Source organism: Dicentrarchus labrax, unplaced genomic scaffold, assembly GCF_905237075.1.
Source record: "Dicentrarchus labrax unplaced genomic scaffold, dlabrax2021, whole genome shotgun sequence".
Classification (NCBI taxonomy): domain Eukaryota; kingdom Metazoa; phylum Chordata; class Actinopteri; family Moronidae; genus Dicentrarchus; species Dicentrarchus labrax.
In genome coordinates, this window is record NW_026136711.1 from 1,340,136 (window position 1) to 1,363,685 (window position 23,550).

At 41.3% G+C, this 23,550-nt stretch overlaps 1 protein-coding gene across 2 annotated transcripts in view; it reads left to right on the forward strand.

Moving 5' to 3' along the window:
- The window catches only part of pcbp4 (poly(rC) binding protein 4), a 147,258-nt gene that overhangs the window by 40,684 nt on the left and 83,024 nt on the right, over window positions 1-23,550 (forward strand). For both annotated transcript variants that reach the window (XM_051415341.1, XM_051415342.1), the window contains exon 2: window positions 5,748-5,796. The gene's annotated coding sequence lies outside the window, so the exon portion shown is untranslated. The remainder of the gene's footprint in view (window positions 1-5,747; window positions 5,797-23,550) is intronic.

Below are 23,550 nucleotides of genomic sequence, written 5' to 3' on the forward strand. Positions count from 1 at the left end.
GAAGCCCTACGAGTGGTCACCTGATCGATAACACGATTGTATTTGACCTTTGACTCCCATCCCATTCAGCACCGCCCTGAATGACCCGCTGCAGTAAGAAGATGTGAGTAAGACATAAAGAAAGAGAAGATGAGAATAGGGAGAGCAAATGGGAGCTGGAAAGGCAAACAAAGCTTTACAAGCTGACGCAGCTTGTTTATGATTCAAATGAGCTCTGGGCGTCGGAGTGAGGAGACAGAACGAGACAAAATATATAACGTTGCCTACAAGCCACAATTCAAGTTTAGTGTCAATGAATTGTGTGGCTTTATGTCATAGAGCGTACACCATATGAATCCTTTGTTAAATGAATAATGCTACGTTGAGACCAAGCCTGCAATTCCTCAAATTGCCACATGAGGCTGTCTCATTTTGCATTAAAAAAATCACATTCCCAAAACCTGAAATATGTTTGACTTTGTAAATATCTTTATGATATCACTTCTTCTGTAAATGAATTCCACCTTTTGTAAAAGTCTGTGATCTCTGTGTGGTTGGGTGGAATATAACCATCTACATTTATAAAGTGACTGACTTGTAAAAACCAATTTAGCTGAATGCTAAAATGCTCTTGATGTCTTTGCACTCTGTCAGTGCCCTTTAGCCCCCACTGATATGGTGGATAAAGCAGACAGTTAAAGAAGCTCTGGCTCTGACTTGGTATCTTTGTTTGGAAGTATACGAGTGGCCTCACTTATTACTAAGAGCTCTTTAACAACGTGCTTTAATATTTCAAGGCCTTACTTTGATACGTATTTAATAACAAAGAAATCTGTTAAGTCTGCCGCGAGGCTTCATCAGCCTGCCCTTGTAAATGATCAGCAAACTACTCATGTCTATTAATCTTATCAGACACAGCTGAAAACTCATTTAGTGCAGGCACGTATTTAACTGACACCTTATTATTTCTCTCATTACGCAGCAGCGCCATCGTTCATTTGTTTGCTGGGAGCCCGATATGTTTTCTGAGTCAGCTCTTGTGGGTGTTATTGGTGTCAGCAGGCACAAATCTTCCTTTTATTTAAGTTGATTACTGAGATTGGTCCTTTTTCTGCTTCATTAACATTGAAAGTGCCATGTAAATATAGTTGTTATTGTTTGCTGTGAAGGACCAAGAGGCAGTAAAAATGCTCGACTTTTTGCTTTGCAGGTATTCTTGTGTTTAGTGCCGACCTTGAATATGAAATATTGATTTAGATCCTTTGATACCTGCTCTGTTTGGTCTAATAGTTCATTTATAGCCATTTATTAAGCACCTCTGAATTCAAACTTGTCAGTTAAACGCGTTATTAAACGGCGTTAACGCAAACCCATTTTAACAGCATCAATTTTTTTATCGCAAGATTTGTAGTTTTTTTCACATGCTGTTGCAACAACTAGTAACGTTAGAAAAACTACAACACCACACCGGATCTAGCTAGACCGGAAACAAAACAACAGGCACACACTTGTTTAAGAGTAGTAGACGTTACGTTTTGAGTGGATGGCGAGCGCGAGATGCCGAAATGGATGCCAATAATATTCTGAATGGAAAGTTTACTTTTAAAAAGTTGCCAAATGGTTCCATTGACAAGACCAAAGTGATCTGTGTGTTTTGTCGTTGTGAACTGAGCTATCATCGCAGCACGTCCAGTCTGAAATACCACTTGATGGCCAAGCACACAGCTGATGGGAATTCTCCGCCCCCTCATCAAAGCCAGGCGACAATGGATGATTTTTCAATAAATTTGCACAAAGCAAGCCGATCCACTTTTCCATGTTGATAAGAGCATTAAAATGGGAAAAAATAATGGGACAAAAAGAAATCAAGGGACATTTAGAATAGATACAAATATGCGATTAATTGCGATTAAATATTTAATCGTTTGACAGCACTATTTTTCATATTTCAGAATATTGTCCTGTAAAATTCAATAACCTTGTGACATTGTTAAACTTAGACAATCCACTCCTGCTTCTGCCAACAAAATGCATTTATTTATTTATTTTCCCTGGTTTGATGTTCTGCAGCTCAGTAAAGTTTTCAGGGGTAAACAGACAGGTTTCCTTCCACCGCTGGGACTGTCACTCAAGAATGGCAACAGGATTGTACAAAACAGCAGAAAAACAAGTCGTAAAATATTCTGTGAAATATATTCTCATGTGCAGAGTTCCTGTTCAAGTGAGCCAGTTTGCAGAAGATATTCACTCCCTCTGAAATTACCCAACAGAAAGTGTGTGCCCGAACGATAATAAAAGGTCCATTTATTCAATCAATTTGTCTCATTGAGACCTGAGAACGTTTCCAGACTTAAAGGTCCAGTCTGTAACATTAAGCTGGTCCTCTTCTGTGGAGTCCGCAATGTGGGACCGCCATGTTTCTACAGTAGCCCAGAATGGACAAACTAGATAGGGCCGCCACCGTAGTTTCACCTTGAGAAGACTAATCCTGCACACTGGTCCTTTCTAACAGCTCTTTGCAGTGGCTGAGATCAGTGTGGACATATGGAAAATCCAGGGTTAGGTCATTAATGGATGGTGCAGACTGTAATTATAGGTCTGACTCTGGGTTGTAATTCGGGGGGTGGAGAATACCAGGCAACATCATCAATTATTCACAGATCTTTTATCTCTTTCTTTTCATTTTGGAGTAGTAAACAGAGTTACTGGATTTTCTCTGGGGGAGAACACCTTCTGTTGCAATCAACACTATAGACTGGGAGCAGAATTAATTGGTTGTGTAATAAAGAGACTGTAAATGTGATTAAGTAGAGCTCATCAGACACCTGAGTTTCCAAAACAGAAATCAGTTCTAACACACCATCTTCAGTCACTCATCCAAATGGTAAATAGTGTCTGAAAGAAAACTACATCTGACCAAGAATGTGATACCAGCTTTGGGAATTTGACTGACCGTTTTTACTTATGGGGACACATGATGTAATATGATATATACTATCTCGGCATACAGATCCATAAACTTGTATACCACTGGATCTTTCTGGACAATAGATACTTTGTGTCCATTGTCTCTCAGTATTAACGAAAGAGAATAATTTGTGTATCCGCCCTGTGATTGAGATCAGCTCCATAATTGAACAGGTTCTTCCTTGGTCCGTGCACCTTTCCACCAGCTTTCATGAAAATCAGCCCAGTAGTTATTCTGTAATCCTGCTGACAGACAACAGACAAGTGGCACTGAAAACACAAGCTCCCTGGCGGAGGATGGAGCCATTTCAGTGCAGAAAAGTTTTACTTTTTATCTTTTTTTTTTGTCAAATTGAAGCCATTTCCCCCAGCGTTTGAGGCTGTACATAAAGCCGAGGATGTTAGAACACATACACACATCATTCAGAGGCAAAGTGGTAGGTGGGGCTCTCTCTCTCTCTGTCTGTCTGTCTCTCTCTCTGTCTCTCTCTCTGTCTCGCTCTCCTTCACTGTGTCCCGTCGTTTGCTCTCATATTACAGTAAAGTGAACATTGAGCTTTTCAGAGCTCACTACCTAATTAGACTCTCTCCATTCTCCTCTAATGGTGCCCTGCTCTTTGACACTGAATTGTAGAAGTGCATTACCAGCAGGTGTGTGTGTGTGTGTGTGTGTGTGTGTGTGTGTGTGTGTGTGTGTGTGTGTGTGTGTGTGTGTGTGTGTGTGTGTGTGCGCGCGCGCAGTAAGGGTCAGGATACTGACAGTGTGTGCGATGTTGGTCAGAGAGACAGACAGAAGGCCTGCAGTCCCACAAGACCTCATTATAGCTCTGAGGGGAGACACACACACACACACAAACACACTTAAGTCAGACATCTGGAAAAGGGCATAGGGCGCACACACACACACACACACACTCATACACACAGCTACACAGGTTTGTGCGTGCCAAACACACATGCACACTCTACTATACTGAGTCAAATGTCTGAAAAAGGGCATCGGAGAGCTGAGCAAGAGCTCATCCTCAGCACACACATATACACACACACACACACACACACACACACACACACACACACACACACGCACATAGCTGCCATAGAGAGAAGTCTTCGGATTCCAGTGTACTTTGTTAGTTCACCGCTGTCGTCTTTTAGTCTAGTCATGTCCCGATCCCTGCAGTTGTCCCCGTGTTAAACAGCTGAGTGTCCTCTCTAACATCAGACACGTGCCCCGCCTTAGGCTGCTTATACAGCTGACGCACCCCCGCACCCCCCACCCACACACACACACACACACACACACACACACACAATGTCGGACAGACATCAATTCCATTCGGGTAATTACTCCCTGGAGTTTGTGAATATCACGGCTTTGGTTTTGCTTTGGGCTTTCTGGGGAAGTGAAAAGCAATTTGTCTGTTTATTAGTATTTGTAGCGTGGAGAATGACAAAAGAAAGCTGGAAATTGAAAACTGACAAAGTCGTGATTGTCTGTCTGTTGGGTACAAGTTTGACCAAAGAGAAGAAGTGTGGAAATTTCAGGTTATGATTTTTATATCGTTTTTTGGGTTGAGGATGGAGAGGGCTCCATTGCAAAGACTGGACAAAGATCTTCTGTGTAATACATCCGTCAACAGTAAATGGACTGCTGACCACTCCCAGCGCCTTACAACACTTCACATTCACTCACACATCCTGATGGCAGCCTGCTCATCAGTGATCAAGTGTTTCCAATCTAAAGCACTCACGATGATACTGAAGGCTGATTTATAGTTGGCTGTATGTACCGCCATGATCAGTTATACTTGTGTGCTCAATGCGGTTGGTGGGGAGGTTTCCATGCCACCGTGTTGAGTTTATTCATGTACTTAACTGAAACTCTCCCTCTTCTCTCTCCTCAATCTGTCTCGTGTCTTTGCCATCCATGAACTAAAAGGACGAGGCAATGCGAGGAGACAGACAGGAGCATGTCATGCGGCGAGGCAGCGTCCCATGTGTGCCTGTTAGTCTTAGGATGTGTGTGTGTGTGTGTGTGTGTGTGTGTGTGTGTGTGTGTGTGTTTGAAGAGGGAACAGCATTATTAACTCATCTGGGTGTTTTCATGTGTCGCTCCCTTTCTCAGACAATGCACACACCAAGCGGATAAATGCACCAGTGGCCTGTTTCATTCCACAGGTATTCACACATTCACACCCTCACTCACAGTGTTACCACAGTCCAAACCCTCCTGCGTACTGATCCTACCTCTTGGGGCCAAATATATATGGGTGTGATCACTTGACATGTTTGATGTGCTTGAGATGTGTGAAGTTTACAGCTTCAAAGAGGACCTATCGTTTGCTTTGCTTCAGATAAATCAAAGATCGAGTGGAGAACGGCTAACGGGCTCGAACTCCTGCCAGTCTCTCTGTGTGCTTGTTGGTATTATAAAGTCAGTAATCATCATCATTCACTGTCTGCTGACAGATAGATGCTCGTTATGGAAGAAGTAATTTCAGCTTGGTTCTGATATGAATGAATGAGTGAATGAATGAATGAATGAACGGGAGATGGGTGTGACTGTGGGTTGTCACAGCTGTGGCTCATTTTACTTGACAAACTTCACTTTGCAGAAGTTAAAGGCATACTAGGAACAATGTACAGACTCTCAATCATCACTCCTCTGGGAGTGTGTGACTGTCTGTATCTGCAGAGACCCTGTTTTTGTTTGTTTTTTTCCAAATGAAACCGTTCATATTTATATTTCTGAACTTTAAAGTTTGATTATCTGACGGCTCTCATTTCTTTTATTGCAGAATTGTTCCAGTGATGTCGCCACGTCCACAGATCTGAGCACTTTGGTTGGTGAGTACAGTGTTCTGTGTTAGTAACTATTAGATCAGAACTTTTTGCACCATGCACCACCTCAGAAAATATTAGGCTCTCGCCCAACCCTATTCTGCTACGCACAGTTGAAGGGACTGGTGGAGATGTGGTACTCCTGCTACATACTAAAACCCCCAATAGTTCCTGTTTGGATCAATGATTGATGATTCCATCACATGTTAGGTCCTAACTAATCGTAGATGTATGCTTGCGCTATGTTCATGAATGTGACTTAAACACAATATTACAGGAAACTTATTTTAAATTACATTTCAATAATTCCAAGTATTTTTATTCAAAATGTTGTTGCATTTTGATAGTAGTTATATGTTTTTAAATGAATTTATTTTATTAAAGAAATCTAAGATTCCTCTGCATAGAAGTACACGTACAGCAGTTTGAGAACCAGTGCATTAGATTGTTGATGCCTGCTATTGGCAAGCAGTGTTGGGGTCATTATCCCCAAAAAGTAATGCATTGCACATTACTCATTACTTTTTCAAATTTGCTGGAAAATGAATTATGGTTGCTGTTGGAGATATTGAGTCGTGAGCCAAGATATGAAGGGGATTTGCCAACGATAGTTTTATAAATTAACTGATAACAGTGGATCTGTTGCCTGGCATGGAGTGGTGGCCAGTTGACTTGAGAATATAGGCTACAGTGATGAGTGCTGAAAGGGGCACCGGTGACAAACAGCAATATGGTAGATGACGTCCAGTGTACCTAGGATATTTTTTAGGCACACCTCTAGATTAATGATGACCTTACACGGAATCTTTCAACCAGACAAATGTCCAATGTCGGAATAAAATCATGAAAGGTTTGCTAGAGTGGCGGCACGCTCCCGTCATCTCAGTTGTTTGGTGTAACGTGTCCTCAAACTAAGCCTGTGCTGTCCTCAAGTCACTATAATCCAAGTTTGGGAGAATTGTCATTTTAACCAAGTTGTGCTTCCTAGAGCGGGTAACAGATGTTTTATTACGATACAGGAAACCAATTCTTGCTCTGACTTTGGAGAACATGTTGAACATATTATAATGCAAGTAACAAGACATAAAGTACGATTGGTAACTGAAGTGTGATTACTGGATTTAGGAGTATGTGTTATGTTACTGTGTTACAGACGAGTGTTATGTGATTACAGTAACGTGTTACAGACAGCCGAGGGTTAAGTGACTGACAGACTACACTCAGGTCAACGGCCGGTTAACACCGAACCAGCCAGCTCTGCCTGTCAGTCACCTGCAGAGAGAAAGCAAACAGCAGTAACACCGCAGCCGACAGAGTGGGAGGCCTGTCAGCATACGCACTCCACTGCGCTTCACTGTTTCTCTCTCTACGGCCGAGTCAGGTCAGCGTTTATTATAACCGAATATCACAAAGTACGGCTCAAAGTGCAGCAAGACACAATGATTCATCCCAGTAAATTCCACATAGTTTCCTCTTGTTTTCCTCTGTTTTCTGACAAAGATCATTAATCACAGCGAATCATTATTTATTCACAGTCTGTATTCGTCTTTTTTTCCATCTTGCATAAGAATCATGGGTAATTTAAACAACAGAGGCTTCTCCAAATGAAACAATAATTGGCCAAATAGTGGACATGAATACATAGTCACATGATTAATTGAGAACCCCTGTGGAGAAGAACACGCAGACGTACACCCTTCAGTACATTCAGATTGTGTACTTTGCTTTGCTTGTGTGCAACTTGAGAAAAAACTTGGCTGAAGGACTCGCGGACATATTTAATGACACAACTTCCTGACAAAGCGACTACAAGATATCATGAGGCACTACTGGAAACTATTTTTTATTATTTAACGCTGTATTAATATTTAGACTTTTTGCACACCGGGCAACACAACTGTCATCTTTACTGAATTATTCTTTAATAATCTTTATGAGCAATTGTCATCAATCTGCATTACAGGCCACAAATAATGAGTTTTTCTCTGGAGAAATTCCACCCGGTTGACTCGCCTGAAAGTGTTTGGCTTCAGCTAGTCTCTCATATGACTTCAGTGTTGTTTGAACATTTACTTTAGAGGAACACTGAACATGAAGACAACACTGCAGTAATCAGTGTTCCCTTGCTGCCCTGTCCTAGGTCCCAGGTCCCCCTTCAGCCACGTTCAAACGCCTCTGGCACTTTACTGTCAGGCACAAGTGGTGGGATCTAACCCTGCGTGTGCCCTTGTACTTCTATCTTTGTGAGGACCAATTTAAGACCTTTGGCCTTGAGAACGAGGACACTTTTGGAAATCGAGGTCGGTTCTCACTTCATCACAGAGCTGTTCAGACTTGGTTTGAGGGTTCAGGTTAGAACTGGGTTTGGCTTGTGGATAGGGCTGCAGATATTGATTATTGTAGTGTTTATTTGTTTTAGTATTCATTGATTAATTGAGTCATCAGATAAGAAATACTTATCATACTATACTTATACTTACAATAGTAAATATACAAAAGAGAAAATGAAAAACGAATTGGCTTCAGTGTTTCCTCGGGATTCCTTTCAGCAGTGGGGGAAATGTTTCCGTACTCCTGTATGTTTCTGAGTATGTTTCACAGTGGAGTATTAGTACTTCTGTAAATTATCTAACACGTCCTCCTCTTCTGGTTAGCCAATCTGACTGCACCGAGCCTTCCCTTCTGAGGAAGGACTCAGCAGGTTTGTTGTGAAAGTGTTTCCTGGTGCGCTTCCTTCGGGACACTTTTCAGACTGAAGACCAACACTGGATTGCACCAGTTACGAGTAAGCTCTCTCCTAAGTTAGGGTGTAAAGTCGATGCTAAAAACACCTAACAAAACATTATACAGACAGAAATAATAATAAGAACGCTTAAATATGTGCATTATATTACAATATATAGAAAATCGAATATGTATAGTACAGTATACAACAGAAGTGTAATGGATAAATACTAATGATGCTTGGAACTGGATCTCTGAATCAGTGTGCTAAAGAACAGTTTACTGTATAATTGCTGTATTAATGACCTAACCAGAGTATTGCACATTAGCTAGATCAATACTGAAATGTCCTATCTGTGAATTAGTTCTCTGCTGGGTTACTGTGTTACTGATGCTGTGTGACCATCAGAGAGTTTAATTCTGTGACAGTTTATGATTTACACTGAAGTTGTTACTGTAGCTGTAACTTCTGTCCGTGGTGCAAACACTTTTATTTTAGGAATGCATGAATGTGTGAATGTGTGTTAACTTATAATAAACTAATAATGTACGATATGATAAGGATAGTTTTGAACTTACACACAGGTGGTGCAACAGGCTGCTGTTAATTAGCGATGGCTTGTACAACTGGGCACAAAAGCTGTGCCCCAATTAGAAGAAATATATATTTTTGAGTCAGTGGTTTGGTCCCCAAAAGTAAACCTGTGTCTATATTTATACGTAGTATATGTAATATTGGGGGGGGGGGCATCTGAACTCATGAGCAGCTCATGAGTTCAGTCATTAGTCTGGGACCAACCGCACACACAGACTCATGAAAACATAAGGGAGCTGTGTATTTCTGCTGTAATTAGAGCGGGAAATGAAGCTTTGTAGCATTTTTGAGCAGAGGGTTGATGGATTTTTTAACTTGGCTCATTTTAAAATGATATTTGGAGATGGTGTGTGAGGCTTGCATATTGTGTTTGTTTCAGCTTTGTGGGGTGTGTTAGTTTTCCCTCTGAGCCAAAGTGGTTCGATCTGTCCCACTCTCTACCTCCTCTGTTATATCTGTGTTCATCCCTTTTCTTTTCCTTCTGTTCCCCTCTCTCTACTTTTATCTCTCACTATCTTTTGGCTGCTTTTTGAACTGCCTCTCCTCCCTCTCTCTGTCCCTCTGCATCTTTCATCTCTCTTTTTATCTCCTCCGATCCGTGCATCCCTGTCCCTCGCTGTCTTTCTTTTAAATCAACTTTACAGTCTTGCTCGCTCTCTCTCTCTCTCTCTCTCTCTCTCTCTCTCTCTCTCTCTCTCTCTCTCTCTCTCTCTCTCTCTACTTTCCTCTTTACTACTCTTCCCCCCTCTCTCTCTCTCACTCTCTCTCCCATGTCTCTGCTGAGCTGCCAATTAGTGTGTAAAATGCAAAACCTCAAACAGCCCTGCATGTCTTCATATGAAGAAGAAGTGGAAGCAGAAATCAAATGGATTTGGGTCATCAGTGCACGGAGCTCACTCAGCCACAGAAAGTCTGCTAGTTTTGATTTTTGTTCCCTAAACTTTGCAAATCAAGATATTTTGATGAACCTACCTGAATGGGATTGAATCGAGGTCTTTACGTTATTCTTGGAGTTATTACAGTGAAAAGAAACAGCAGGAATAATTCCCAAATACAAAAAAAAGAAAAACGCTGGTTGGCTTCACTTAAACTTCTTTACACTTAAAGCTAAAGGGCGTATTGGGGACATCCGGGATGGGATTAGCTTTTCAAAGGGCAGTGCAGCGTGCGACTTCTAGCTTAGCATTTGATAAGCTCAGCATCACAAATGAGACATTTTTTTTTTTAAGCTGCTGTTTTCCCAGCTGCTGTATTAAACAGATCTCTGACATTTTATTCCTCTGGTCCCTTTGGTTTAATTCTGCCTCACCTGGAACGTCGGTGAGGAGCTGTGGGGTCTCGGGGTCAAGTGAAGGAGCAACGGTACAATGTGAGCTCATTTCCTGCCGACATCGCCTCTGTATGACCTCCATGACCTGCACACACTGCGGACTGTGTGTGTGTCTTTCTTGCTTTCTGTCTTCATTTCTCTCAGATCCTCTGCGTCTGTTACTGTCATCTTGTATCTATCAGTTTATCAATCAAGGAACACATAGAGATTTAATCCTCCTTTTACAGCTTTTATGGAGTATTTTTATTGCATCTTTCTCAGTACATATTACAGGATGTTTATGTCGTTTACTATATTATATCTTGAGGGTATCAACATTGTATGTTATTACTCTAGTACTACATTTTAAATGCTTCGATCCATAGGCACTGAGGACTTTCTCCCAGCTTTCGTTGCAGAAACTGTGTGGAAACAAGCACTAACCTGCACTGCAGAACCAACCCAAAGTCTTTAGGGCGGTGACATGCAGAAGTCGTGAGCTTGTAAACACGTCGTACCATATAATGTTGCTCAGGACATCAATTTTCAACAGTTTAAAAAGCTGTCTTTGTGTTACAAAGTGATTCGTTGTATGCGCTGTATGTTTGGAGGAGGATAAGGCACGTCATTGAGTTAATGGGCAACTACTTTGTATTTGGAGATCTGATTATTAACCACACCACCTTGAGGGTGAGGGTGCACCTGCATTTTTACCTTATTTATTCTAGTGGTTATTTATCTTAGTTTTTTCGTAATCTAATATCTTAAATATCTCAGCATCTGCTGGATGGACAGGCACACAGGTCGATACAGACATTCAAGATGCACAGATGACGACTCCTAATGACTTTGGTGAGTCTTTGACTTTTCATCTGGTGTCTCCATGAGGTTAATGGTGTGGTTTTTTATTGCCTGTAAAACTAATGACATTCCAATCAGCTTGCTTAGCGTCAGGATGCTAAGCAGATCTGTGCATCTGTGCATCTCTTTTCTTTTTGCTGCTTAAGTCACTGTTCAAGGAATGCTTAGGATAGGTTTAAAAAAAGAGGACTGTGTTGTTATGTCCAAGTGGCAGAACAGAGAGAAGCTGACGTGCAAGCAATTTGCCTGACAAGTAATCTCGCACACCCCTATTTCTCTCCACACTTGGTTTCACTTGGACTTGGAGTGCTGAAAAGAAAAAGTGCAAAAGCAGAAGTCTGCTAAAACGTGTTGTTAGGGGAAACTGAAAGTGGTCCAATGTCAGAATCTGTGGGTAGAGCAAGACTTTAGCACTGCCAGGTCTGAGGGGCTTGATTCACACTGAAGTCAACCACGTTAGAAAATATATATGTACTCACCCATCCAGTGAGGTAATTGTGTTTTTATGCTCGCCATAAAAGCTTTACCAGACTGACCTCTTCACTGTAGGGGCTTTTGAGCACAGTGCTACACCCTTCAGTTCATCATGGGGAAATACTGAAGGAAGTGATGTTGAGAAAAATCACATCGTCTGTCCAGCAAGACGTTATGTTGGTTCCCAAATCTTAAGTATGATTCATGTCCTTTTGAGTGTTTTATCCCTGCCAGATGAGATTTTTATCAGCTCCTTGTTGAAACCGGGTCTGCACTGCCTGTGGTTGTAACCTTTACTGGCTATCAGTTGGCCTGTAAAAAGCCTCCACAGACCGGATGATATTAGCCCAATAACGGCCTGATCCAACAAAAATGTTGTACCAAGAACGAAATGGAGTAACTGTTGGTCACCTCATCTTGTGTAGTGTGAATCAGTGGAATCCAGCAAACCGCTGTTCACAGCAGCCTGACGTAAGATGTATTGTTTGACACATGGATGTGTTTTCTGATCTGACGCTCCTTTCTGGAGGACGACAGCATTAGTTGGCGACAGTCTCCAGATGGTTGAGGTCCCACAAGGGTCAATATTAGGCCTCCTGATGTTTACGCAGTAAATATTAAATAAAAATAGTAGTAAATATTGGGCTGTAGCACTGCCTAGTTTGACAGTTTGATTTGAGTTTGATGCGTTGAGCTGGACGGACTCACTGAGAATGAGCTGTCAATCACAATGTAGCCCCGCCCTAAAGCATCCCCTGCTTTATGGTCTGTTTTACTCTAAATGGGACCATCAGTTGCTAAATGAACATCATGCTGTATGGAAGAAGACTGAAACTAGAGACTGAGACCAGAAACTCATCAGGAAACTGTTTACTGAGCTCATAAATCAACTGAGAAGTTGGATCATTTCTACATAAGACTTATAATATTAACGACCTATTTTTGCAGCCAATGAAGCTGCCCCCTATTGGTCATTAGAAAGAAAGCAGGTTTAAGACACTTCAGGCTTCACTCATCAGACCCAAAAAAATATTCTTTTTTAAAAATGTAACTTACTGAAAGCCACAAAGTGGTGAAGCTGATAATATCTAAAAAAACACAAAAAAGGCTCAAAACCTCAAACAATAAATTAAAATCCTTCATAACCATAAAACATCAAAAACCATAGCTACAAATCATTGCCAGCATTAAATACCAAGAGAAATGAATTAAGCATTTTAAAATGTCTCATGATTAATGGTTGTTCAGCCAATCGGGTTAATGGATCCAGTTATCGGTGGTTGTGTCAGGATCTCAGCTGGATAATAATGACTGCTCTGGTTTTGTGGAGCATCTAATTTAATAAAGAGTCCATTACTTCCTGCCTGTTAGTCCCCAGAAGCCTCGGCTCCCGACCTCTGTGTTTCTCTTCTATCACATCAGCTACTTTCTTTGTATTTTGGCCCCTTTGGGGTCATTTTTCCTCCGAATTAAATTACTTAATTGTTGTGAGTGTTAATTAAGAATCATTATTGGGTCAGACACAAAGTCAAAAAGCATAGTTCCGTTAATTCATTTAAAATCCTGCACCAACAACCTAATGGTATATCATATAACTGCAAAGTCCACATTTCAATTACGGCTGGAGACCTGCTCTCTCCCCACGTTTCCTGTCTCTCTCTGCTGGCTCTCAAATAAAAGTTAAATACCAAAAAATAAACCCTCATCAGCAAACCCAAATGCAATCTGTGGTGTAGTTTGTTTGCTTGTAATGTGACAATATTCTTTTACAAATACACAAGACAATAAAACAACCTGGAAACACCTTATGCAAGCTGAAAGAAACATTTAGGGGATTTTAGTATATCCTTTCTTTTGTTGGTGATGACATAAAATTCAAAGTGGGAACATTTGGATGCAGGATCATTTAAATATAAGGTTCAATGAGGAGGGGAGAGAGCAGCAATTCATTTGTGAATAATGCTTTTATTTGATAGAGTAGCAGGAAAGAGAGAAAGATAACATGCAGCAAAGGGCTGCAGGCTGGAATCGAACCAGGGCCGCTGTAGTTAGGACTCAGTCTTAGTGCATGGGGTTCATGCTCTACCAGGGGAGCTACACCGGAAACTACAATGAAGCTAAAATGTATTTTTTTTTCACACTGCACCAATAACTTTAATCTATCTAACTGTTGAACACATGCAGGCGGCGGAGAAGTGTTAACATTCAGTATTACAAGCAGCGTCTCTGTCTCTGTGGGCCTGGGTGTCAGATAAAGTATGAAAGACTTAGAGTAAGGGGGGAGAAATTATCTGTTCAACGGTCCAATCGTTCATTAACCTGCACCCCCTTCCTCGGCTCCTCTGGATGTTTTCTTTTATTTCCCAGGATTCCTTTTGAAAACCATCCAGTGGCCTATATATAACAGCAATACTTACATAATCAGAGTTTTCGCAGTGTGTCTCCCCTCTGCTTTAAAGTCGTCTTGTGTTTATGTCTTAATGTCTTTGGGCTGCATTGAATTTTGGTCCACTGAGGCTGTTGGTGAATAAATTGCTCTCTCTTTTCATCTGTGGTGAATTCTTCCCCGAGTGTTGAACATCAGTGATGGTTAGTTCAGAGGTTTTCAAACGGCGAGGCGAGGTCTCCCCAGAGGGGTGCGGGAGAGTTGATAGAGGGAGAGACGTTAAAGATACTGTGTGAGGTGAAAGAGTGCACGCAGGCTACGTAAAGTTTATTGGTGTTTGGCTGCTGATTGGACCCCTCACAGGTCTGACTGACAGGAAGTAGGCTGCTGGTTTCCTCCAGTCCCTCATCGAGATCTACAGACCCCAGAGTCATCATTTAAAAAAGCTTTGAAAATTTAAATATTTCAAGTAATCCTTGACAATGAAACTATAATCGGATTTTGTCTTTTCATTCAGTGTGACTAAACATTCATAAATGTTTAGAGATCATAAGAAACGATGCTCCTTGTTGCTGCAGAACTTCAGTATCAGAGTAATCCAGTTGTCTGTCCATCCATGGGTACATCAGAAACAGGAGCCGCTGTTTGGGCCCCTGGGTTAGTGAGAGGTTTAATTCTTAGGAGCTAGTATCATTAGAGTTAAACTTTTAATTATCTGGGTGTGCTGTGTGCCTTTCCTGCCTTTATATTGTCATTCTTTGGAGTAGATAAACTTTGCTCAATACCACTTTTCATCTTAAAGTATGGGATGTTTTTTCTCACATAACCTTTTCTCTGTTTGCTCACGCACACGTCTTTATTCTCCTGCTGTTTGCTCTGTCGCTTTCCATTCGTATCTGCCCCACCCTCCTCTCCAACTCACTGTAATATGCTTTGCGTTTCCCAGCGGCCAGCGCTCTCATGAAGATAGTAGGATAGAAAGATGATATCCAGGCACTCTCAGGGATAAGAGAGGAGGCTCTTGAGCTAAGGAGCCAATTGAAAACAACTCTCCCGCAACACACAGAGCAAATATGGCTGAATGAGTGCTTGATTTTCATACAGAGACAGAGAGAGAGAATGGGGGAGGGCGGTTATGAGAGAGGAAGAGAGGGAGACAGATGTAGAGTGAGCAACAGGACTACAGAGAGAGAGAGAGAGAGAGAATGGGGTTTGGTGTGTGTGGGCGTGTTGACAAATCACTTATGTAATTAGATTTATTTGACAGTGAGGAGGTTGTGAGGGTTCAACAAGCATTCATGTCGGACTGGAAGACGCACAATCTCTGCTCCAGTCAGAAAAATCTGCTTGTACCAAGATTTTCTGTGGAGTGTTAGTATATTAGTTAGAAAGACCAAGAAGAATGCAGTCCTATGCCGCTGCTGTGGCAATCCGGTGTCACTCCCAAGTCGCTGAATTCTCCTGCCTGGTGCTGATGTAGTATACACACACAAACACACACACACAGACACACACACACACACACACACACACACACACACACACACACACACACACACACTGAAATCATGCACTATGCAGCTAACACTGAAAGCCTTAGTTACTGTATTGAGTGTTTTGCAGCTACAGTTTATTATTAAACTGGTAATCATTCCATCCCTACATAACCTACTTAAGTTACATAAGGTACATAATGTTGCAATGTAACATAACTTATTTTCTTAAACCTAATGGAGTAGTTTTTATACCTAAACCATGGTAGCTTGATTTCCAAAGCCTCACCGGATGTTGCACTTTTATTGTTGCTCCACCGCAGAGGCACTGACATTAGAGGGATACCTACAGATATCCACTGAACAGTATTTGATTAGTTAGAAGTGGGAATGCGTAAATAACTGTAGTTTTAAAAAACAGATCACATTCAGTTCACTTAAAATACATTTAATGCTTCAAAATACAGAAAAAAACAGAATCTTTATTCTCTTCAAATTGTCCAAAGTTGACGGAAAGGGACACAGTGTCCAATAGTGTGAGGGAGGCTGCATTTTATCTGCACATCCACAGGTGCATTTATTCAGAATATTTTTAACAGTGCCTCAGAACAACAGCGAACCCACTATCAACCTGTGGAGCTGAGCAGATAAACACAAGCTCCAGCTACACTCAGACCTCAGCTGCCAAAACAAACTGTGTCCAAGGTTTGATTTGTGGGGGAAAAAGAGGATTATAAAGACATGACTGTCCTAAAATATTCCGCAGCCCCCTTCAAAGGAATCTAAACTTCTAAAAGAATAGCTATTGTGGAGAAGTTTAGCTTGAATTTGTCTGCAGAAATAAAACTGGTAGCTTGGATTTCACCACTATGGAAATATTCATTGGACGATAATAAAATCATGATGTTTTGGTGCTGTGACCTTCACGTGCACTCTCATCCGTCTACCAAGCAGAAGCATCATGATTTATATATGGCAGCAGAATAAATATTTTGGTGATATGAAATGAGAGAACGCCTCTTCAGCTCTTCCAGCCAAGGCTGGGGCAGTCGGAGGAGATTACATGGTGACCTGGCGTGTAACCCCTTTAACTGCCTCACACAGGAACATCACACACATCCCGAACCTTTGTCCCATATAACTGTGTTTAGCATAAACCATCATGTATTCTCTCTTTGTCTCTCTGTCTGACTCTACACACACACTCTGGCCAGTAGTAGTCAAGGCTAATTTAAGCAGTGAGCAACCTTATAAAAACCAGATCCTTGGTTGTCGGGTGCGATCGTGTCAACAACCCTTTTGCTATTGGATAAATAGAGGCTGTGGGCCAGTGCCGGCTGGAGCCCCCGCCTGACAATAATAGCAGCTACGCTTATCCTCTTTAACCCTTTGAAGGCAGACCCTTCCAATATGAATATGAAGTTTAGAGTTATTGCAGCAAATCCACCAAATCAAACTGTTAGTGTTTTCTGGTTTTAGGGGCCGATCACACGGAGACGCGTCGCTACAGGCGATCAATTATGATTACTGGAGAAAAAGGCGTGTTTAGCAGACTAACTAACCAACCGAACTAACTAGTTAGCTAACACATTTACTGTCATAGAAAATGGCATCAAAACAGGAAGGAAGTGGTAAAGAAGTAACACTGAACCTTGTGTTTATGTATTTATTTTTATTTTTATGTACGTCTAAAAAGTGAAAACTACAACATGTCTGTGTGATCGGCCCCTTCCACAGCTTTGGTTAAGGTCAGGCAATAATCATGGTTTGGGTTTACCTACGTTGTGGCTACAGTTAGGGTTGCAATGATATGAGATTTGTAGTAATTCACAATTATTATTATTATCATCATCAGTTACAATAATCCTTTAAATGAGTGAGAAGGATTTTTATTTTATTGTCTTTATTATAATTTTATAAACTATTATGTCCTCGGGCACCTTGGTAGCTCACTTGGTAAAACATTGTGCACTGAATACAATTTGGGATGAAATCATTGTTTCTAACATCTTTGCATCTGTAAAAACTCATTAATGTATAATTACCAGTAGAGCTGCCTTTATTGTTTAGAAATGTGACCAATCATTTTAAATTTAGATTGATTCCTCCTCTCTAAACTGTTTCTCTAGCTGCTTAAAAATCAAAGTACCACATAGATATAGATAGATATACAGTGACATCATATTCTTTTGCATTGTATTGTATCACATTAGTAGCTAATTCAGATCGTTGATGTATCGGCTCGTTGGCGATGCGTCGTGTATTACATCGGCCTCAGTAATGGAGATGTACGTGGTGCTGACTGAAATCAGCCAACAAGCCCGGTCTGAGCAGACAGAAACTCAAGTCATCGCTTAACAACATGGAGGGTGTGGTTGCCTCTGTAGTTTGCATGTGTCATTAGTTTTTTTAGTTTTTTTGTCTGACACTAACACATTTGCCTTTACTGCCGAGAGCAGCAGCCGGCTGCAGCTGGAAACACCACGTGTATCTGAAGAGGCAACGGTGGGTTAGCAATGAAACGGGCTGCTGTGTACACTACATGGACAAATGGCTAATTTGGAAAGAGAAAATGGAGATAAACCTAAATATAGCCTGCAATCAAGATAAATGGCTCTTTCCCCCTCTGTAATTGAGACCCTGCAGATTTGCTCCATTTTCCCAAATTCAATTTTGGTGTCAGGTCTGATTACAGGTGGGAGATCATTTCAAAGCACAAGAATCATGCGAGAAACAACAATTTTAAACCAGCTGCAAACCTGCATTTAGTCCATCAGTCACCAAGAAACACAAAATCAAGTGAAGAAATGTGAATTTTTATAACTGGCACAAATTCGGGGCTGAATAAAATCTTTTCCCCCGCGGCACAGAGAGTACAGATTTAAAGATCCTCTCCTGAATTAAGATACATATACAAATATTCTGGTTGGAACAATAATATGCGTCTTACATATTTTTTCATCATTTCCACATTAAAACCATTAAAAAGTCATCTTCTCCTTCTACCTCTTAAAAAATCCCTCAATCTAGGAATATGCTGATTTAAATCATTTATAAAGTTTTCCTGCTGGACACAAGATGTCTCCTCCTTCACCGTGAAGTCCATTCTCAGTGTCTGTGCACTATTCTCACACTATTTGTGACGTCAGAAATCCTGCTCATAGGCCCCGCCCCTTAAAATCAGATGTTCAGTGAGCTCAGAGAAACTTTCCACATTCAGCAGATGAATGTGGAAACATATTTCTAGTGTCAGACTCTGCACAGACATCATTCAAACATCACATTTGACTTCAACCTGATTACATAAAGAGCACATTCTCACTGCCAGCTCTGCTCTCTCTGCTCAGTGACCTTTCGCGATGCTGTATCTAGCGTCATGTCTGTAACGTGCAGAAATAATGCAGAGGACGACTGACGAAGCACAGTGACGATGACTTTAGAGTGAGACTGGGTTGGTAAAATGATGAAATAATAGTAATAATAATTAATGATAAAAGATCAGATAAAGGTGCACAGCGGCAGGTTTCACCGGTCTCTTGGGGAAATTAAACTTTCGCTCTCTTTTTAACAATCATCCGCTCAGTAAACAAAGTCAGTGTGGTAGATTAGTAACATCCTGGCTGAGACACCTGATACAACAGTGAAGAAAGTCCTGACACCTGTGCTTTGCAGTATATAGCAGATGATGAAAACTAATTAAAGATCTACCCGGTTTGCTATTGTATTGTGTGCGAGCGAGTCAGTACCAGATGTGATCCGAAGGTCTAATCTATCTGCTGGTTGTTTGTGCTTTAGTCCTCAGCAGGTGATATGCATATCCTGTTATGGTATTCAAATATTCCCTGGTAGGCAGAGAGTGACATTTGAATGAAGTCTGAGCTTTGACTCACTGTCTGTCTGCCTGTCTGCCTTTTCTCATCCGACAGTCTGACAGACAGCAAAAATGTCACAGCTGCATCTTTCATCATCGTTTCAAAGACTGTTTTCTGTCTCTGTATCTTACTGCCTTTGTGTTTGAAACTCCCATAACTTTATGTGAATTATAAAAGACGTCAACAACACTTTTATAATATAAAGTAATACACAATTACTACATTATATTTCACTGTACAAATGATGTGTCTTTTGGTCTGGATATGAATTTGCTGTAAGGCTCAGCACCACAGCCTGAGTCTTCAATGGTTGCTCATTAGCAACGTGTCTTATAAGTGTCTCTCCATTAGAGTCATACATTCCCAATACAGAACATGTATAAGTGTGTTTGTGCTTATAGTGCATGTCGCATAAATACAGGATGCACATGAAAGTTTAATCATAGCCACCAGAAATCTGGGTCAGTGCCGTAAACAACAAACACAAACAAAAGAATACAAAGAGGAATTTCTTCAATCTGAGGTCATCTAACTGAAACTTTCCCTTTAATACGGATTCCTCTGTATGACCTACATAAACAAACCGCCATCAGAGAGAAGACTCCTCCAGGCCAACGGCTCGAATTCGGTCACATTCCCATTGAAATCAGTTTAACCAGGTGATGGACACACTACCGCTTTTGTCCACAGGGGCCGCCAGAACCAACACATTATCCGCTGTGGATCACGGGCCCCTGATGGTCTCCCAGGCTGTGAGCCCGGTTCTGCGTCCCCCAGACCTGAAAACCTCCTCCTCCTAGCTAGTTAGCTTATGCTAGCGTGTAAACAAACCTCCCCCCGTACAGATTGTAAAGCCCCCTGAGGCAAATTGTGATTTTTTTATTTCTGGGAAGAAAATTAATTTCTTATTTTATTTTATTTATTTCATTCAGTTCTTTGTCTGTTCTCCAGCGTCTCTCTGTGCGGCTCTAACATTTAAGTCTTTTTTTATCTTATTAAACATTTAAAGTATAATGAATGAAAAGAGACAGATTCCACTTTTATCAGTACCAGAAGCAGAACTTATAAAGAATCAATCAATGCTCTGACATAAAAATACACTTAAATATTCAAACATAACAAGATAGTATGTACAATGGAGGACACAGGCTGCATACTGCTACATACTAATATGCCTGTCTGTCTGTCTGTCTGTCTGCAGCTCTCATTGTGTCTTTTTGTTCCTGTCTCCATGCTAACGTGTCTCTGCCTGTCTCTCTGTCTATCAGGGGACAGTCTGGTTCTCAGAGCACATTGCGTGGTTGTTTCAGTGAGTGCCGTCACTCTCCTCAGCCTCATTGTCACAGAGCTGCTGCAGACCTTTTTAAAAGCAACTCAGAATGGGATTCAGGATGTTTTTCTCAAACTGTCACGAGGCTGCTCGGTTGAATTTTAAAATATTTTTCCTGTTTAATGGCCGTGTGCTACCAGCACTGGAAACACCTGAACAATACGTGTTAGTGGCATCATTCTCTTTCTTTTCCTCTCCTTTCCTCTGACCTGAATCCCTCTCTCTTTCCCTGCAATCATAGTGTACATTAACAGAGAGATTATGCCATTTCTCACACAGTCACATGAACGCCACACCGCTCCCTTCCACTCACAATTACAGGGTAGGATAAATGTATGCATCCTCACGGTGGTGTTGGGTCTGCGATTTATGACTAAGCCTTGCAGTCTGCCGCAAGGCTTAGTAATATGGCAGCGTGGGCCAGGGAAACCTCGTATCTCCCGTCTCAAAGCGATGAAAGTAAACAGCATTGATCTCGGTGAGGCTCGTTCGCAGTTGCTCGGAGGATTTAGACCGGATTTTGTGGTCCGAGGGTCCCGGAAGTTACTGAAACATGTCCTGGATTGTTTAAACGTCTGATTACAGGGTTTGCATGCAGCTCAGAAACAAATAGGATTTATGTGACTTCTATCCTCACTTTGCCTCTCAACTCCTCCTTTTTTCTTTAGTCTTTCTTTCTTGTTTTCATTTCATGTCATTTGACTGACTGGCTTGTGTGTGTGTGTGTGTGTGTGTGTGTGTGTGTGTGTGTGTGTGTGTGTGCAGACTTGGGGAGTAACAGATTACATGTAACAGAGTACCTTACGGAATCAAATCAAATCAAATCAAATCAAGTTTATTTGTATAGCCCTTTACAATAGCCAAAGGTACCCAAAGTGCTTTACAACAGAGCCATGAAACAGTACATAACACATATATAACATACAAATACAATTTAAAGTGCTGCAGCACTGCAGGGTATTAAAAGCCTTCCAGAAATGCACAGAAAGGAGCAGATAAAAGAGTACACCTAAGAGACAGTACTGTCCTATTCAGAATTAAAAGCTAATCTAAAAAAGTGGGTCTTAAGCTTCGATTTAAAAAGGCCGAGATCAGTAGTGGTACGAATGTCAGGGGGCAGTTTGTTCCACAGTCTAGGAGCAGCGACAGCAAAGAACGATCGCCCCACTGTTTAAGTCTGGACCTAGGGACTTCTAACAGAAGCTGACCTGAAGAGCGCAAGGCTCTGCCACAATTGCGAAAAGTTAAAATCTCTGACAAGTAAGAGGGGGCCGAGCCGTTAATGGTGTTAAAAACAAACAACAAAAGTTTAAAATCAATTCTAAAACGGACTGGAAGCCAGTGGAGTGACGACAGCACAGGAGTAATATGTTCGCGTCTGGACGTGTTAGTTAAAAACGGGCTGCAGCGTTCTGCACAAGTTGGAGACGAGAAATTGAGGACTGACTGAGGCCGACGTAAAGGGCATTACAGTAGTCCAGTCTTGAGCTGATAAAAGCATGGATTGCCTTCTCAAGATCCTGCCGACTGAGAAAAGACTTCACTTTGGCCAAAAGACGGAGCTGAAAAAAGCTCGTACTGACAACCGAGCTAATCTGTTTGTCAAATATCAGGATACAAAAGAAGGTATAACAGGTACCAGGGCCGGAGCCAGACATTGTAAACATTCGGGGCTGAGCCAAAACTTAAGGGGGGTCTGGGAGTCTGCTCCCCCAGGGAGATTTCCTTCCAATTCACTGCAGCTATTTTTTTCAATCCACTTGAGATCAAGAATGTACCCATAAGGGACATGGGGAAAAAAAATCAAATGAAACGTTTCTAGTGAGCACTAGATAGGGATTGCATGTTGTGGCAATCAACACATGGCTCATTTGAATATTAAAATTAACCATGTGTTGATAGGTCGCCATGAAAATGTAACCAATGAAATTACTTATTTTGACACACATTTTAAGCCAATAAGTATTAAACTAACAAGGTAATGTGTCAAAAGGCGACCTTTTTTGTTATTTTCTCAAAAGGAGGACAAATGAGTGTCCGGCTGCAGGACAGGCCATTTAAAGGGGAACTTCCGCAGATTTTTACCCTAGTCTTGATCACTAGAGGTCACCGAGTACTGTCGATAGGAAAAACAACGACCAGAATTGGTTCTAGCAAACTGGAGATCCTGCAGCTAATGGCCAGAGCTCCCAGTGAGTTATAATACACTTCTTGGGGGCATATCCTAAAGAGTGCCTTTTGCTCCTCTTAACAGACACACAATGCAGTTAAAATGTCTGTGCAACATGATCAGGGCCATTACGTGACAACAACATGCCTTTTCAACTCATACGTTGTGCAGAAACCGTACAAACATTACTGTCGCCTACCTGTTTTTCCACCGCTCGCTTCACCGAAAGCCCAGAATAATCGATCACGGAGATAATGCCATCACGACGAAAAAAAGTTTATTTCCCCCTCAAAAATGTCCATGTCTTCACACACTACTCGAGAGCAGTCTCCGATTATTCCGGTTTTGGTCGTTGTTTTCTTATCGACAGTACTCAGGGACCTAGAGATCAAGACTAGGGTAAAAATCTGCTGAAGTTCCCCTTTAAATGCGGACTGTAACAAAAAAGGTTACAGATTAATTGACATTTATTTTTTAGTTTAGTTTAGTTAAATTAGTTTAATACTCATTTGAATATTAAAATTAGCCATGTGTTGATTCGCCACA